The sequence below is a fragment of the Chrysemys picta genome, chromosome 2 (assembly GCF_011386835.1).
Source record: "Chrysemys picta bellii isolate R12L10 chromosome 2, ASM1138683v2, whole genome shotgun sequence".
Classification (NCBI taxonomy): domain Eukaryota; kingdom Metazoa; phylum Chordata; order Testudines; family Emydidae; genus Chrysemys; species Chrysemys picta.
This window is the reverse complement of record NC_088792.1, coordinates 43,600,115-43,619,507: the sequence shown is the minus strand read 5'-3', so window position 1 is coordinate 43,619,507 and position 19,393 is coordinate 43,600,115. Positions and strand designations below refer to the sequence as shown.

Below are 19,393 nucleotides of genomic sequence, written 5' to 3'. Positions count from 1 at the left end.
GGGCTGCTGCTGTGTGCAGTGCAGCCCCACATCTGCCAGCACCCAGTTCGCCGATGAAGGCTACCAGTCATACTGCACCGTCTACTGCCAAAAGGCAATTAGCTGCTGCTGTGTAGCAATGCAGTACCACGTCTGCCGGCCCCCAGATGACATATGGTGACAGTGAGCTGAGCTGAGCTGAGCGGGCTCCATGCTTGGCGTGGTATGTTGTCTGCACAGGTAACCTAGGCAAAAAGGCGCGAATCGATTGTCTGCCGTTGCTCTGACGGAGCGGGAGGTTCCTGACGACATGTACCCAGAACCTCCCGCGACACTGTTTTGCATCATTCAGGCATTGGGATCTCAACCCAGAATTCCAATGGGTGGCGGGGACTGCGGGAACTGTGGGATAGCTACCCACAGTGCAACGCTCCGGAAGTCGACGCTAGCCTCGGTACTGTGGACGCTGTCCGCCGACTTAATACACTTAGAGCATTTTATGTGGGGGGACACACAATCGGCTGTATACAACCGATTTCTATAAAACCGGCTTCTATAAATTCGACCTAATTTTGTAGTGTAGACATACCCTGTGCCACATGCATGGATTCTATGGGAATGGGAGCAACCCCCTGGCCCTGCAGCATCACTATCAGTTCTATGCTGTTGGCAATTCTTCAGGTTGCCCCTGGGAAAGCATTGCCAATTGCATGCAGAGTGCCACAGGGAGTCACTCAAGCTTTGTTATGAAATTAAGACCACACCAGACTCGGTCTCATTCTTCTGTAAGCCGTTGTGGTCTTGAAAGGAATGTACACCATCAAACACAACCAGTGACAGCCTCCCGGGAGGCAGAAGGTGCAGGATAGTCCTGGTTTCCTCCGCTGTTTGGGGAGCAACCATGGCCCTACGTGTCATCATTGTCATCGGAACCCAGATGCCTCCATTACCCGGAGATGAACTGCAGCTGTCTCTGATCACGCCAACAGGCAAGAATGTCACACGGTTCCTCATAAACTGGGAACTGCTGAACTGGACTTTAGCTGGACATGACCTGATTCAGCAAGGTCCCCCAGACTGGGTAGCTCCATTAAAGAGTACACATTGTGACAAGCTCATGCCAACAATTTGGTTTAAATTCTATGGGCGCATTGCCATTTTGGAGGGATACCATGAGCCCGGATTGTACAGAATGGAATTGGGCCAACAACAAAAAACAGTTTTAAATTTTGATTCTGTCAAGGTGTCACCCTGTAGCGAGACGGTGGGATATCCCACAGCCCCGCAGAGGGACGAGCCTACCCTAGCACCAACGTGGGCAGAGCCAGTGGATCCTGCACCCGCCCCCCAGACGTCACGGCGCAGGACAGGAAGTATAAAAGCCCAACTGCAGAGCTCACTTGAAAGACAGCTGGTGGAGAGGCCAGATGCCTGTGGTCTAGCTCCGGGTTGGGAGACGCTGGCAGGCTGCGGCCAACCCGAGGACTGGCCGGGCCAGCCAAGCCTACCCCTGGCCAGCTACGCCGAGGAGGAGTCGGGCCTGCCTCTTGCTGGCTACCCCGAGGAGCAGTCAAGCCTACCCCTTGCTAGCTCCCCCGAGGAGCAGCCGAGCCTACCCCTTGCCAGCTACCCCAAGGAACTGATGGTACTGGAAACCTCCGAAGACACCGCCCTAACCCAGTTATGAGGGGGAGTCTGGAAGTAGCCCGGGGGCAGCCAACCCTGGTCTGGCCACAGCACAGCCAGAACCAATGTCAGTGTGTTGCAGTCAGGATCCCCACTGACACAGCAGTGAGTCTTCTGCCACTGCTAGGGCCCCGGGCTGGGACGCAGTGGAGTGGGTGGGCCTGCGTCCCCCCTGCCACCCCACTCACGGGTGGCAGTCTCCCCCTCGCACCAGACGCTCAGAACCAGGAGATCCTGACTGTTTGTTTGCTGCCCCAGCCTGACCCAGGGCCTGGGCTTCTTTTGAACTATTGGCTCAGCCCCTGCCTAAGGGCCTGAGCTCCTGACTGTTTGTTTGTGCCTTGCCCTGACCCAGGGCCTGGGCTCATAGCGAACTATTGTGAGGCGGTGGGATACCCCACAGCCCCGTGGAGGGACGAGCCCTGGACGAGCCCTTCTACACACCCCCACTCTGAACTTTAGAGTACAGATGTGGGGACCTGCATGAGATAACCCCTAAGCTTATTTACCAGCTTAGATCTAGTAGCTGCCAGCACCAAATAGTTTAAACAAACGTTTATGGGAGAGTCATTTGGAAACTCTGTCTTTCCCCCAAATATTTCCCCAGTCTTTATCCCCCCTTTCCTGGCAGCATTGAGACTGATTCACCTCCCACCAATCCCTGGTGAGTCCAGATCCAAACCCCTTGGATCTTAAAACAAGGAAAAATCAATCAGGTTCTTAAAAGAAGACTTTTAATTAAAGAAAAAGGGTGAAAGGGATACTTCTGTGAGATTAGCATGCAAGATAATCTCACAGATAACAGATTCAAAACACAGAGGATGTCCCTCTGGGCAAAACTTTAGTTACACAAAGAAACCCAATTTGATTCTCCCTCTATGCAAAAAGAAGTCACAAAAGAAAATAAACATAATCTAATACATTCCTTCTTTAAACACTTACTACTTTTAAGAAATGTTAGATGGCTGATTCCTGGATCCTTCACTCTGGCACAAACTTACTGAACAGACAACAGACTGATTTCCCTCCTCCCTCTTTTAAAATATCTTATCTTCTTATTGGTCCTTCTGGTCAGGTGTCAGCTAGGTTATGTGAGCTTCTTAACCCTTTAGAGGTAAAAGAGGAGTTAACCCTTAACTGTCTGTTTATGACAGATCCTCTGATCACAAATCTCGCTCCCCTCTGACGTTTAAGAACCCCAATTTCAGGTCCCCATGTGTTGAAATTGGATCAACAAGAACATTTGATTCTTCAACCTCAGACTTCTCTGAAGGAGGTTCAAATCCACTTAGAAGGCATGAATATCTCTCACATTGCACCTGTATGCACTCCCTTGATTGGAACTAGCCATAAGGGTTGGGATGAATGGGTAAGAATATGGCAAGGGGCCGACCATGTAAATAGAGTAAAAAGGGAATTAAGTGATTGGATTGCACCTGTAGGAACAGGAATCTCTTTAGTTGATGCTGCAAACATAGAAGTTGTGGCTAATAAACTATCATATGCCACCAAAAATATAGGAAAGATGGGAACCCCATTAACAGCATCTTTAAAACAGTTAAGTGAGGAACAGCAGTTAATAAGTAAGGTATTTCCTGGGTGCGAAAGATTCAGAGAAAAAGATGAAGAGTTAATGATGTCTGGTGTATAGTCCCTCCAGAATAATGTCTCATTGACCTCAGCATCTGAGCAAGCTCAGGCTCTCACCCAGAATGTAATCATGGGAATGATTTCGCAAGCCATAGCAGGACAAATTCCCATGCAGGCAATCAATGATTCGGCCCCATGTAACGGAGGAAGAATTAGTCCTCTGCTATTTTCTAGGAATTAATGTGTGACCTCATCTGCAGTAACATTGTCGTGTTGCTCTGCCTTTTTTGGGGAGATGTTAAGCTTCCAGTTGATTATCCATGCTCTCTTACTGCTGTGGGTCATGTCCACGCTTCCAATGAGATTCTTCCATGACTTCGGTTTTCTGTTTTTCCTCCTTTAGTGCAGAGACCAGCTCTTTGCCGGAGGGGTCTGTTTTGAAGTTTGCATCCCAATCCAATATCTCAGATGTTAGTCCTGGCATGTAATTTGTTCTGCAGCCTTGTGGAATATACTTCTTCAACACAGTATGCACCGCATTGACACACTGGTCATAATTTTCTGGTATTGGTTTGATCTTTCTTACAACGGCATCAAAGTCACTGGTGAATCCCTTCCATTCACTTTCTTAAAATTTAAGCAGTGCCAAAATGGTACTGAGTTTGGCATTATGGCTGTAAATGTGGAATGGGACCCAGCCTGTCCAAGTGTACTCTATTCCGGTGCAGTGCCCATGGCATATAAGGGTGAAAGTTTGGAAGAGCTGCTCGACCCAGTCTGCTGAGTCCAGGGACATATAAGAGGTCAGCTTGGGAGTGCTGATTGACCTGGTCCACTCAGAGGTAGGTGTGTGTGTGTGTGTGTGTGTGTGTGTGTGTGTGTGTGTGTGTGTGTGTTCATCTGATTCCGGGATTTGAGGACCCCAGCCCTGGGGAACCTAGGCCCTGCAGGATAGCTCCATTGGGAGGGAACTTGCAGAAGGGAGAAGTAGAGCTCTGTATGAAAACACAAGTGACACAAGCAGGACATTGATATAATTACAGAACACTCCCAGCCCCAGAAGAGTAACCCTAATAAATGAGCCCATCCCAAAGTAACGGGCAAATCTGGTGGCAGCCAGCAGCTCCAGGGGTCCCCCTGCCGCCTGCAGCAGCCGGGAGCAGCAGGGGTCCCTCTTGCTGCCTGCGGTGCCTGGGAGTGGCAGGTATCGCCCCTGCTGCTCATGGCAGCCAGGAGCTCTGGGGGTCCCCCCTGCCGCCCACAGAAGCAGAGAGCTCCAGGGGTCCCCCTGCTGCCCCTGGCGGACAGGGACTGTGGGGGGGGTCACCCTGGAGTGGCAGGGGATCCTGTAGCTTCCAGCCGGCGCTGGCTGAAATCACGGAGGTCTTTGGAAGTCACGGATTCTGTGACTTCCGTGACTAAATCGCAGCCTTGATTATGATCACTGGCATTTGTCATGTTCAAGGTTATGCGGGTGTGACCAAAATCACCCCTATATTCACACCCTGCACACTCTTGTAATAATCTTTGTACAAAATATGCCAGGTGAGATATCATTTGAAAACTAATATCTCATTGGTCAATAATATCATGGTGAAATGTATGTAGCAATATTATGTTTCAAGTTATGAAATCCCCCTATATGATGTTATTGGTACGTGTTGAAAAGCACACAGCCCTACCTAGGCAAAAGTTATTAAACAGGTCTACTCTAAGCAAAGGAATGTGTGTTTGCCTCATGTTAAGCTATGTAGAGCATGAGTACCAACCTTAGGGTAGACTGTTAAGAAGCAGGGCACAAACCCCAAACTTGTTGTGAGTTCTATACTTAGATTTCACGAACCCTGGGTCAAGTATGAACTCCTCACGCACTACAACCGCCTTAATTTGTCACAATCAGTCCCTTGGGTATTCCGAGCTATCTTGCTGCCCAGGCAAGCTTGTCTTTGTGATAGATGGTCCCTTGCACCAAAAATCACAACGATATTCAGGTTACTCCCAGTGCCAAAGGACCAATGGCTTCTCCCAGCTCAGTTGAACTTCAGCTCTCACAGTAAAGACAATGCTTGTAGCCAATCCTATAACAAATTAACCAAAGATTTATTAACTAAGAAAAAATTAAGAGTTAGTTACAAGGTTAAAGCAAGTAAACGTACACACACACCCATGAATTACAGTCAGGTTCCAAAGCGTAATAGAAGTGGCTGTAATGTACAAGTTCTGTATGTCCTTTAGGGCTATTCCAGGCAAAGCACTGGGGAGCTCTTGCTTATATTGGGGTGCAGGAGGGGTGCAGCAGGGGGCTCAGGGCAGGGGGTTGGGGTGTGAGGTGCAGGCAGGTGGCTCAGGGCAGGGGGGGCTCAGGGCAGGGGGTTAGGGTGCGGGGTGCAGGCAGAGGGCTCATGGCAGGGAGTTGGGGGGCGGGGGGCAGGAGGGGGCTCAGGGCAAGGGGGGTTGGGGTGCAAGGTAAAGGCAGGGGACTCAGGGCAGGGAGTTTGGGTGCGAGGTGCAGGCAGGAGGCTCAGGGCAGGGGGTTGGGGGACAGAAGGGTAGGCTGTTTGCAGGCGGGCCCCAGGCTGGGGATCTGAGCTCCCCCGTCCCAGCGGGCAGGCTTGGGGGCCGGGCCAGGCCAAGGGAGCCGGGCTGGGCACTTGGCGCCGGGCTGGGTAGATGGGGCCAGGCTGGATTGCAGCGGAGCTGGGCTGCTCCCGGAGCTGGACTCAAGGCCGAGGGAGCCGGGCCGGAGCCCCCCGAACAGCGCCGGGGAGCTGAGCTCCGGGGGGGCCTGTGGGCTGAGCTCGCCCCCTGCTCCGGGTGGGCCTGTGGGATGGGCTCGCCCCCTGCTCCGGGCCCGCTAGCTCCCAGGCCCCACTTAAGGTGGGCTGGGCTCGGGGGCGGTCTGACCCCCCTGTCCCCCCAGGAAGTGCCGGACCCGCGGCCAGTGCTGGGAGCCGCAGGCGGGTTTGGGGCCCCGGGCTCTGGGGGGGGGCAGCTGCCTTGGGGGTGAGGGGACTGCAGCAGTGCCCCCGCGAGCCACCTTAAGCGGCTGTGTTGGTGCTGCCAGGTGGGAGGCTGCCAGTGAGCACATGGGGCTGTTAAAGCAGCCAGGCCCGTCCCTAGGGAAGGGGAGCCCAGCTCAATAGGGGGCAGGCAGGGAGGGGGAGGAGGGGTTCGGGCTCTGGCCCAGCGCCGCTTACCCGCAGCAGCTCGCTCGCTCGCTCCCTGCCTGCCTGCCTACTTACTTACCTACCTACCTGGCCCGGCCCCGCTCACCACGTCCCCGCGCAGCCCTGGGGGAGGGTGGGGCGGCACAGGGCTCTGCACGCTGCCCTTGCCACGCCTCCAGGTACCTCCCTTGAAGCTCCCATTGGCCGCAGTTCCCCGTTCCCGGCCAATGGGAGCTGCGGGGGGCGGTGCCTGGAGCAACCCCCCCCCCCCCCGGGGCCCAAGGAACGTGGTGAGGTGCCAGCCGTTTCTGAGAGGGCATTAGGGTGTGCCTGGGCACACCCGGCACACCCTGTGCACACGCCTATGCTTTGAAAGGTAACCCCACAGAAGAATCCACTTCAAAGATTCACTGGACTATAAAAGAAAGGGGCAGAGAACCCCAGGTTCTCCCTCTTTCACCTAAGAAAACTAAGGCACCAGCACTTTTGGGCTTCTGGGAGAAATCCTGACCAAAGAAAGGGTGAGTCACCATCTTGCTTGAAGACTGTCGTGAGAAAGGCCATCTTAAACAAAGCCTTGAACCAAAACTAGCTTAAGTTTTAGACTTTTAGATGTCTAGTTTTCACTTTATTTGCTTGTACCATTTCTAACTTTATCTCTTATACCTGAATTCACTTCAAATCCTCTCTGCTTTTGTTAATAAGCTTGTTTATTTTTTTTTATATAAAAACACACTGCTGTGTTTAAACTGAACTGCTTGGTAACTCCAGTTAAAGTAACAAACTGTTGAATATTGATTCCTTACAGAAGCAACGGCCCTCTAATATCTGAACTGCCCAGGAGAGGACTGGCCAGTGCAGAACACACATTTTGGGGGAAATTGGAGACTGGGAGTGTGTTGGAGTCACCCTACAAGTAGTAACCAAGGCTGCTGGAAGCCAGAGTGTGATTGGTGTGTTGCCGACAGGCTGCTGGGGTCAGAGCTGCCGGGTCAGGGCTGTAGCTATACACAGACATTCAGGGTGTGACTGCATGCTGGTAGACTGTTTTTGACTAGCCCAGGTTCAGAGCTACAATAGCAAAGCATTGTGAGGCACCCAAGGTTGTGTGGCAGGTGATGACACAACCCCCACTGCTCTGGATTGCACCTCGGAATGTGACAGTGGGCTAGTGACCTTGAATTGTTTGCACAGCAGTAGTTGTAGGGAAAATGCCAGCAATATCTACAGTTAGGACTTCAGTGTCACAGGGCCACCCAGGGGATTCAGGGGGCCTGGGGCAAAGCAATTTCGGGGGCCCCTTCCATAAAAAAAAATTGCAATACTATAGAATGCTATATTCTTGTGAGGGCCTCTGCGGGGCTCCGGGCCTGGGGCAAATTGCCCCCTTGCCCCCCCCTCTGGGCGGCCCTGCAGTGTCATCATTATTGGTCATAGATGTTGTGTTGGTGAGAAGATCAGGTTTGCCAAAAATGGCAGTGCCATATCGCTCGTGTGGTCTCTTGATGACCACATTCATTCTGAGAACCCAGGTCAGTTGTTAGTCCCAATGTGTGTCTCCTGGAGGCATAACACCTGACAGTTATAGTCAGTGCACATTTTGTCTATAAAGTCCTGTTTGGCACCTGAGAGCCCTTCAACTGATATTATTGTCAATGCCAGGCCTGATGAGGAGCTTTTTGAAGGACACTGATGACAGCATCAGTCTTCAGGTACAGGTAGTCAGTTATACTGATGAGACAGCAGGATTCGCAGATTCAGAGAATCTGGCAGGGGCTGCAACAAACGCTCCTGCTATGACTCTGGTTTATCTGGGTTATATACATTTATTTAAAACGCTTGTTTTCACACAATCATGTTGTTTTAACTTATTCAGAGATTGGACCCAGGTCATGGGACCACATCCGCATCTGGGAAAATGATGCAACCCCATGTGTACTTTAAAAAATAAACAGCTATAGAGCCCAGAGGCCCCAATCAAGATCAGGGCCCTGCTGTGCTGATCCCTGAACAAAATTGTACAATGACATAATCAGTGGAATCACTAGTTTACATACTGTTACCCCTTTTTGACCCAGTGGTTAGCCAGTTTTGGTGGTCTAGCAGATTGTTTCATTCGGAGGAGAAATTGTTGGTGGAGTCAGGTATTAAGTGAACCCATTGCCGCCCCATTGAAGGGGAAACTGAGGCAGGCCTCAGCAGAGTCACACTGGGCCAGAAGGTTCCGGGCGGGCATGATCTTTTACACTTGGGAAGATAACATCACTTAATTCACATTTGAAAGCTTATCTTCACAGCTAGGAGGAATAGAAGTTCACTTTTTTTCAAAAAAGAACAGGAAATGAGAGGGGAGAAAAGAGCAGAGGAAACTTTAAAAGTTTTGCTGGTATTGCTATTTCAGTTAGGAGCGTGAAAAAAATCACTTCTCTAACTGATGGAGCTATGTTTGTGAAAGCTCTAGTGTGGACACAGATATACTGGCAAAAAAGTCCTTTTGCCAGTATAGCTTATGTCATTTGGGGAGCTTGTATAGGCTATACTGGCAAAGAAAAGTTTTGCCAATAGAGGCTGCATCTCCACTAGCAGAGTAGTGTATAGCTATACCAGCAAACACTTTCTAGTGTAGGCAAGGCCTAAGTTTGTGCAGAATCTGACTATGCCACTCAAGTCTCATAAATGCAACAACCAGACAAGCCTGTCAGATGGGTACAAGGGTGGGCAGTAGAAGCTGACATTATTACATATATTTGAGTAGGTCTCAGATTCCATCCACAATGGAACCTGTGGGCTTACCACAAAGGAACTTTCCAGTGGCACTAGGTAATCCAGTACACTAGGAGCTTGAAAGTCTGCAAAGCAGGGGTATCATAGCACCTATATGCATCATGAGGGTGATAAAAAAGCCATTAGGCAAATTATGTATCTGCATAGACCTAAAGCCACAGAACCGGACATTGAAAAGATTCCAGTATCTGCCCCAAACTGATGAAAACTTGCCAGAATTTTCCAAAGCCAGAATCTTTATTGTTTGAGATGTAAAGAATGGGTTTTTGGCATCTGTGATATTCCAGGGCGCAAGCCAGACAAGTGAGGGGCTGCATCCTCACTGCCCTGCAATCTGGAGTGTCTTGCAATGCCTTGCTGCTGTAGCTCCCAATCTGGACTGTTCACAAACAACCACCAGCATGCAGGTTACACCCAAATGGGTTTATGTAAAGCCACAGCTCTGCCCCAGCAGTTCTGAACCCAGCAGCCTGTCAGCACACACCAGAAACACTCTGGCTTCCAGCAGCCTTGGTTACCATTTACAGGGTGACCCCAACACACTCCCACTCCCAAATTTTCCCCACAAAATGTATGTTCTGCTGGACAGTCCGTTCCTCTAGGGGAATCATATACAACAGCTTAACACCTTAAATGACATTACCCAAACCATTCACAATACTGGATTGATTTTGATTAAAGAATAAAATAAGTTAGGTTTTAAGTGAGTTCAAGTAATGAGGTATAAAAGTCAGAAATGGTTACAAGGAAAACAGAGATATAACTCTTTCTACTGCCTAACCTAACAAACTACACTTGATTCAAAGTAAAGTCCTTATCGCTTACTTCTAACACATTATTGACCAAGCTTTCAGATCAGGTCTCCTTCCCTAAAGTGTAGCACTGTTTTTTTGTCTTCTTAGGTACTAACCTCACATACAATGTTGCTACATATATTTCACTATGATAAGATTGACCAGCGACTTATTAGCTTTTAAATGATACCTTAGAAGGCATATTTTTCACAAAGATTATTACAGTCAGGGCCGGCTCCAGGCACCAGCCGAGCAAGCTGGTGCTTGGGGCGGCAGATTGAACGAGGCGGCATTCCGCCCAATCCTAGGGTGGCACGACCACTTTTTTTTTTTTGGTTCCGCTCCGGACGCCCTGTATGGAGCGGCGGCGCGGAGGGTGGGAGCGCCCTGCAACAAGCCCGGCAAGGCAATCCTCGTCCTTCCCTACCCACCGACCAGAGCGGAGCCCTCGCGGCAGGCGGCGTGCTGTAGCCCTGGCCCCCCCTTCTCTCTCTCTCCCGCCCACTCTCTCCCCATCCCCCCGGCTAGCCGGTCCCCCTGCACCCGCGCTCCGGCGATGCCGCAGGTTTTTTTTTGCTTTGCCGTTCTGGCCGCCCCGTTTGTTTTTGGTTTTTTGGTTTTTTTTGCTTGGGGTGGCCAAAAAGCCAGAGCCGGCCCTGATTACAGTAGTGTACAGAGTGTGAATACAGGGGTTCATTCCGTCACAGCACATAAGCCTGGATAAACAGACCATTATACTGATAACCTTTGCAATGCCATTTGGTCACCACAGATGGCTGCACATGTGACTCATCTGTGAGCATGGAGTTGCACAAAACTTGGCAGTTACACCATATAAAGTTAAAGAGACACTGTCAATTTACAGATCATATGTTATATGTAAACAGCTGTCATACCTATGGTACATATAACACTTTACATGAGAGAATTAAAAGAATAACTGTTAAAAATCCAGCATATCACACACAGGGCCGGCTCCAGCATTTCTGCCGCCCCAAGCAAAAAAAAAAAAAAAAAGCCGCGATCGCGATCGGTGGCGGTAATTGGGGGGGGAAAAAAAAGCCGCAATAGGCGGCGGCAGTTTAGCGACAGGTCCTTCGCTCCTAGAGGGAGTGAGGGACCTGCCACCCTGAATTGTCGCAGGTGCCGCCCCTTTCCCTTGGCCACCCCAAGCACCTGCTTGTTAAGCTGGTGCCTGGAGCTGGCCCTGATCACACAGTATGCTCTTTGTTTGCTTTTTGCATTTCTCTCAGCTTGGCAAATGAAACTCAATTAAGTCAGTTTCATTTGTGTTTATAGAAAGTTTCACTTTCAGGTTCTTGGGTGCTGTTTCAGTGTTTCAACATAACTATTTTCATTTTTTTACATTATGGAAACATTTATATTGGTCATAGGTTTAAGAGCACTTAAATTATGGGCCAAATTTTATAATTTGGTTTGTCAGGTCCCTGGGTAGAAACCAACATTCAGGTATGAGTATTTTCAAATTACCTAAATATAAAATGCACATTGTGAAAGCAGGCGTCTGATTGCCTAAGGTTCCAATATGCAGGCAAAACTACCAGTTAGACTAGTTAGTCAATTCACACTTCCTTGGATCAGACACCTACAAAAGGTAAGCGTCGTTTAATAGATTCCCTACTGTTCCCAAAATAAAAGCACTCTAAATAAAACCCCATAGAAACTATTCACTCCCAACCGTCTGTGTATGAGCTGTTTGAAACCAGCATTTGCAGTGCTCAGTATTAGCAGCCACTGCCAAAGTTTATCCATTCCTGCTCCTGTCTCCATGGAAACTGAAATAGTTGGTAGAAATGGGGTAAGAGGCTTTAATATAATCACCTTCTTGATTTTGCTTCTGCCAGTCTGATACAGGAATAGCGGGTGGCAGTGGGGAGAAGGCTGGGGCTCTCTTGTGGATATCAGCTGTGCTTGTTGACTGGGATTTTCCATAATGTGCAAGTTCCTAAACTCCACAGAGTATTGAATTTCCTAAAAGTGGTGGAGAGAAATGTAGGGAGAATAATGGAAAAACGTACACATTTTAAAACAAACAAAACAGGTATTGGTTAAAATAGTTAAACTTGGGTGCCTTAAGTCAAGCATCAAAATCCACAGTAGCTTGACCATTTTGACCATTAGTTTTAAATGTCCTTACACTTAAATTCTTCTTCTTTGTTGTCTTCATTTATTTCTTACATAGTTACATTGAAAAGAAAAAATAGTATAAAATCAGTAACAGAAATGAAGTTCTAACAGCAACTTGTATTTCTGAGATGATTATTGGCTTTTGGCCATTAGCCACATCACATACGGAAAATATGAGATTATTACATATAAATGTAGGGTGTTACTGCTAGTTCTCTTTATGGCACTGTTTCAGCACATAGATGATATATGTTGTAATTTCTTTGCTAACTAAAGATATTATTTGACTTAAATCATGTGACATTCTTCTATATTATTATCTCTGTGTATGCAACGTGTACTTTTAAAATGTCAGGAGTACTTGTGGCACCTTAGAGACAAACAAATTTATTAGAGCATAAGCTTTCGTGGACTACAGCCCACTTCTATCAGAACAAGGGGTGTAGTCCCCTTCTATCAGAAGTGGGCTGTAGTCCACGAAAGCTTATGCTCTAATAAATTTGTTAGTCTCTAAGGTGCCACAAGTACTCCTGTTCTTTTTGCGGATACAGACTAACACGGCTGCTACTCCGAAACCTTTTTAAATGTCTTGGATTGAGACTGAACATGATTCTGACCCCTGTCTATCCTTGTCACGTGCTTCGTGTTATGTGGGGCTCTCCACATTTGTTTGCTATTTGAGGATGCTCTGCTTTTCCACCCCTTGTTGCATTCCTGTTTGTGGTTCCATTTGTGAGCATTCTGGCTCCTCCCCTACACTACCTAGACAGGACTTAAAGACAGGTGCTGTGTCACCTGAACACCATCTCCCTCTCTTCCTGGGTAGGCTAATCTTGCTCCAACTGCTTGTCAGCGCATGTCTAGCTTGTTGCTGCTTCATGCTGCACACTGAAAATAAAAGAAATCCCCAGGCTGCAGTATATGGGCACTTCAAGTCATCTTGCTAATTGAGGTATGATTGGGTTAAGGGAAACTGGAGGGTGGCCAATCAGTGAAATGACTGAGCAGAAGGCAGAGAGCAGGGTGAAAACCCACGACTGGAAGATTTATCTGAAGTGTCTAGTATTGCAATGGTAAGACAGCAGAAGGACTCTGACTAATGTGGTGTCTTAATCACATGCAAACTGTATGCCGGGGCAGCACAACTTCAATCAGTTGGAAGAAGAGGCATGTTCCCCTTTGTCTGCAGGAGAGGGACTGAGCTGATCATTGGAGCTGAAGCGAGGAGTTTCCCTGAGGGAGGGGGCACAGTTGTGGGGGTATGTGATCAGTTTGGGGGGAGGTTGAAGTAGTGTCCCCTTCAGGAGGTGATGACTGGGAGAGGCAATCAGTTGGGAAGCTGAAGGAGGTAGTAACTACTCTGGTTTCTTTATATGAAAATATGCAGGTACAGTATGTGCATTTAATGCAGAAAGATCACAGGGGACTTTCCCAGCATGCTGTCTTCCAGTCTTTAGCTCTGCAGTAGCTATTCTGCAGCCTACAGCAGCAGTTTGTATCTCCCTGACTCCCAGCTAATATTTTATTTCTGTTAACTTTCTCTTGGCTTTGCCTTTTTCTGGTTCCTGTTGTGGTGGCCCATCCTCAGAAATATTAATGGAAAAGAATGAATAATCTTGTCAATTTAAACATACATGAAAGTCAAGATAATTGCAGCCTTCTGTCACACTCTGGGCAGATTTTTCCACTGCCATGTGTTCAAAGTAGATGTAACATGCCACCATTCTGATTTGGGTGCACTCGGTGAAAATGTAAATGTCTGCACGAGTTGCACATGGTGCAGCGTCATAGAGAAGCAGGACCTGTGCATATCAAGTTGTATTAACAGTTTCAAGAGATTAGAAATTGAATTTTGGTTTGCCATGTTATAACCTCTTTATTATTCAGTTGTCATAAACATTAATATGAGCAAAGCTTAAGTCCAAATGTTTGTGGGAAATAATTTTGGGCCTTTAATAACTATACAATTATTAGCGGGATAGCGGTGTTAGTCTGGATCTGTAAAAAGCAACAGAGAGTCCTGTGGCACCTTTAAGACTAACAGATGTATTGGAGCATAAGCTTTCGTGGGTGAATACGCATGTATCTGACGAAGTGGGTATTCACCCATGAAAGCTTATGCTCCAATACATACATGGTCTTAAAGGTGCCACAGGACTCTCTGTTGCTTTATACAATTATTGTCTCTGGCAACGAGGAAGTAAGGTAGCAGCCATCTTATAGTTTTTTGTCTGAATGGTTTGTGGGTGGAAGAGGAAATATGGTAAGAAAGAGGGACAGAACTGAGGGGAGAATAAAAGAAGAAAGGGGAATATGGGAACTGGAAAAAACAGGGAAGAGATGAAGGAAAGACAAAGAAGGAAGAGGATGATGGAAACAGGAATGGGAAGACTCACTCCCCAGGGAGAAGATCTCACAGGTCACCACTTCTGTGAGAGGCAGTTGAGATGAGCTCCTCAGGGAAAAGGGTACTTTGCACTGTGCACTCCATTGCACTTGTCTAGCTCCAGGCCTTGACGAAGGATGCTGCCCCTCAACAGCAACAGCAGGCATGGCACCTGGTCTGAGGGAAGTAGTGTAGATCCCCTGAAGAGGGAGAACATACTGCAGGCGGGGTCCTGCTTTATCCTGTGTCGTCAGAGGGAAGCTGGCTGCTGTTCTTTCGGAGTTCATTTGGAGCTACTAAGAGGAGCGGACTCTGGAGGAAGAAACAACCTGGGTGGGAGACAGCCTTTTTACTTCGATGAGACAGTCATCAAAGGTGAAAACAGTCCTCCTCCTCCATCAACATACCTTCCTGCATAGTGGGGAATGCTGTTGCCTCACACCTGGAAGCCTCCTTTCCCTGAGGTGATCCAGGTCACAATCCTCCTCTTCTGCCTCTTCCTCCTTGGAGTCGGAGCATGCTAGCCAAGTGTGCAGGAAACACACTGTGCTTTTGTTAGGTTGCTCATCTATAAAACATTTATAACATCTAATCTTCCTTTCAGACCCCTGTTGAGTGGAACTTCCAAAGAGATGAGGATGAGGATGTTCCTCCCCCAAAAATGTCTTCTTGTATTTTCCTTTTTAAGGCGATGTGGCCACCACCGTGATTTTTCCCCATTGCCAGTGTGCGTTTTTCTACAGTGTGTTATAGAAACATAGTTGATTGATAGCTGGGCTTTGCGTAAAAGGCAGTGACAGGATGACACAGGATGATAAAATCTTTACACACAAACCCAAGTGGCTGCCTCCTTCTACATACAGGGTGCATGTCAGGTAATCAGCTGTGGGTGCTGAAGAACACTATCATTTTATGGACAAAGGTCGGTCACGTTCCTTGTATTTATTTTAAATGACAAAGACTGTCTGCTTGTCCCAGGCACTAGTGCAAAATCAACTGGTATTTCTTTATAGCAGCCAGCTGTGGCCTGCATGCCAGGTTGTGAAAATGAAGTTCTGATGCTTGTGACCTCACAAGAACTGCTCTTTCCCAGTATCCCTGGAGGGTGCAAAACATGCCTTTTTAGGAGGACCCCCTTCTCCATCTACAGCCACTTGCAGTCTCTTATCGGTGGATTTCAGGGGGGCAAAACAAGGCCTATGAAGCACTTAAGTCACAGTCAAGCTCTAACTTTACACTTTAAATGGGATTTAAGAGTTGTGCAAGCCTTATTATGCAGGGACTACATTTTCATCCTATGTGAACTGGTGTTCAGCAATGATACTTACAGAGTGACAATGCTGAAGATCAGAAAACTAAAAATCCTTGTGATTAGTTGTGGAGTAAGCACTACTCACCACGATTAAAGGCAGCAGAATCTAGCCCTGGATATTGTAGTAACATAATTGCTTGCATTACATTTTTTTTTACATTTTTTTTTCTCTCAGCTCAAAACAAATACACTGGCTTTTTAAGTTTTAAGCATCCTTTTACTGATATTTGAACATAAAGCGATTTCAAAAATTGATCTTCAATCTCCCTTTTCTCGGTTGTCTTATAAAAATTAAATCTTTTTCCTTTCCTAATGGATGGTGTGCATGGGCTATCTTCATTCACTGGGCTTTATACTTGAATATGTTGTGCACTACATTCCCTGTGCGGGTTAACGTCAGCCACCTGCTGGGTGTATTCGGTAAGGCACATTTCTTTTATATTCCTTAGAAAGACAGACAGACAGATAGACGTGCTCTCTCTCTCTCTCTCACATACACACACACACTCACATACAGCATTAACATATTGTTAAGATTGCTACCACAAGTAGAAAAGGTGTTTAAAACATATTAAGAACATTTACAGTTAGTAAAACCCAAGGGTGAAATGTATGGAAATGATTTTGATAGACAGTCTAATACCCTTGCATTTCTCTGGTGTCCTATGTGTCTGGTTACTCTAAGTCAAGCCGTATGTACTTTAGTTAGGGTGACCAGATGTGCTGATTTTATAGGGACAGTCCCAATATTTGGGGCTTTTTCGTATATAGACTCCTATTATCCCCCACCCCCATCCTGATTTTTCACACTTGCTATCTGGTCACCCTAACTTTAGTAGAACTAGCAGCAGGGCAGCACAAACCAGCCAACTAGGATTCCATCACAGTATGCAGCCAGTCACTCCAGAGTCAAAATTACGCTAATGACCTGCTAAATTGCAGATCTCAAACTGTGATCCAATTGCTTTATAGGAGAAGGCTAGAAGGAACTTAAAATGCCTTTGTTTACTTAATTGACACTGATCATTAGTTCATAAATGCTGGCAATATGGTGCAGAATGGAAACAAATCATGCTGGGGTGGGTTTACTGCTCAGCAGAGTGGCTCAAGGCAAAATGCTGAGAGCTTAAGAAAACAGTCAGAAGGTACTGTTATTGACTAAAATAGCTCCCATAGTTTAGAATAGCAATAAAGAGATAGATGAGTTTGGCATGATCATGAGGCTTTGGTCTTACTCATCACTCTACCACTGACTTGTGTACCCACCTTTGTAAAGAACTTACGGATCTTTGGATGAAAGATTATTATTGGACCATTATTTAAAACCTCAGAAACCCAGTGTGAGGAGGAGACTAGTAATAGCCCTATTTCACAGCTGGAGGAATAGGTACAGATAGGACAAGTGACTTGCCCCAAAACCACACAGCAAGTCAGTGGCAGTGTTGAGACGGGATCTCAGGAATTCCTGCTTCCTATGCTCTTGGGAAATATGAAGCCTTTAATCACTGGAAGAATCTGAGTCTTTGAAACAACATTTATGCTAGAATAAGGAATGTTATGAATAACAGTTTGGGTTAAAAGATTGCAGAAGTTCAGGCTAGTTCCTATTGTTACTGAATGAGTTTGTCCAGCCAAATTGGAATCTCTGTGTGTTGGAGCTTTAGATATGGGTGGTTGTGTCGGTTGTTGTTTTCTAATTAGAAGCTATATGCTTCCATAATGCTTCACAAACCTACAAAGAGGTCCGAGTCCCATGGATTTTACAGTCTAGCAAAACAGAGAAGCAAAAACTTTCTAAATCACTATGTTGGCAGTGAGGTGACAAAACAGGAAGAGGGGGAAATGTGTTTAAATTGATTTTTACACTTGTTTGTTATAGCTTTGTTTTGTTTTAAATCCATTCAGGATCAGGTGTAAGCTCTTTGGGAGCACGGATTGTCATTTATTATTTGTGTGGACAAGGGCCAGCAAAATGGGACCCATCCTGGTAGAGGCTTTTAGGAGCTACTGTAGTATGAAAGTTAAAAAGTGTAGGAGTGATAATAGAGGCCACCCAAACAGAGATTAGTGGTGGAATTACAGAGCAAAGAAGTGTGGGTTGGAGGTGGAGAGTGAGGTTTTCCAGTGTGCATGGAGGAGTGAGGCTGTTCCAAATATCAGAGTTTGACGGATTCTCTGCTTTCCAAAGCAGCTTCAGCAGGCTGCAGAATGTGGGATCTTTAATATCTTGTCATCTGATTGCTATCTGTGTCCCTCTCACACTTCAGTTCTAAAATGATTATAGCAACTGATATGTCTTCCAAATCATTAGAATCAGAGATTCAAGTTGACCTGAAAACGTTTTTTTAATTGCCCTTGTGCCCTTTTAAATTTCTCAGGGGTGTAGAAAGAAGGCTAAAACATTTTGTCAGTGTATTCCCTGCTTAATTTTTACCTTAGAAATATCAGGATTAAGTCTGATCTTTCCTGATTTTTGGTGGAAGGCTCATTAAGAGTTCTTAGATCTGGACTGGGAGTTCTTTCACCTCTTAAATCATTAGGACAGGCAGTGCTGAATTTTTAACTTTCTTCCAAGTGCTTATTTGACATAGAAGATGAATAAGTGTTAAGAAAGGGAACAAAAGGCAAAGTTTTAAATAATCTGACTAAAAATCACTTCCCAGCTCAGTTGTTCGGCTTTCAGTTAATTGTCTCTTGTGATGTCATAATTGCACCAGTTCTTCATGCTTCTATAAAGATTCAGAGCAGACAAGACAAGCAGAAAATAAAATTTTTTAAATCCTTTCCCACAAAATCTCAGCCAACCAAAACCACAGAAAACAAACCAAACAACAAAAACCCCCAAAATTTCACCATAAAGAAACATAAAAAAGCATGACCCCAATTATTTTTCATTTGGTGATTTTTTCAGCTTAATATCTCATTACTTACCTAGGCCAGTGGTCTCCAAACTTTTTTGATCGCGCACCCCATCAGTAAAAATTTTTTGAGCACGCACCCCCTGCTGAGCTGTCGAAGCCAAAAAAAAAGAAAAAAGCCGCTCGGACTCCCGGCTGAACTGCCGAGGGGGGCGGGGAGGAGGGGGAGGCGGCGCTGCTCCAGTGGTGCTTCGCCTGCCGTGCACCCCAAAGGATCCTCTTGCACACCCCCTGGAGACCACTGACCTAGGCTATAAACACTCTAACAGACCAGTATAAATAAATACTTTTGGAACCAGTAAACTTTTTTTTTTCCCAAGCATTGATCTTTGGTGGAAGAAATAGTGGAGAAGTCCTGGTTCTTCTGTCATCGACTCCTGTGTAAATTGGGAGTAACTCCATTCAATAGAATGGACATATGTTGTTACAAAACTGGAGCAAAAAAAGAAGAGAATTATGCCCTATAGTTGGCCTCCACAAGAATAACTGTACATAAATCAAGCACACAAGTGTGTTCTTTCATCAGTATAGCTTCTAATCTATTTCTCCTTTACAGGTGATGCTCCAGTAATATGTAGCTGTAGAAGGTCCTTACGTTCAAAGATATCCCCCTGTGCTTGGATATTGGT

The 19,393-nt window shown here is 46.6% G+C and overlaps 1 long non-coding RNA gene across 2 annotated transcripts; it reads right to left on the bottom strand.

Moving 5' to 3' along the window:
* Window positions 1–2,382: 2,382 nt before the first annotated feature.
* On the bottom strand, window positions 2,383–19,328 carry LOC135981929 (uncharacterized). Of its 2 annotated transcripts, XR_010599131.1 has the most exons (4): window positions 18,778–19,328; window positions 11,843–11,992; window positions 5,025–5,333; window positions 2,383–4,250 (listed from the first exon to the last, which is right to left on the bottom strand). It is a non-coding gene; the product is annotated as an uncharacterized LOC135981929 (long non-coding RNA). The 2 variants fall into 2 exon arrangements; XR_010599132.1 differs by lacking the exon at window positions 5,025–5,333.
* Between the last annotated feature and the right edge of the window lie 65 nt (window positions 19,329–19,393).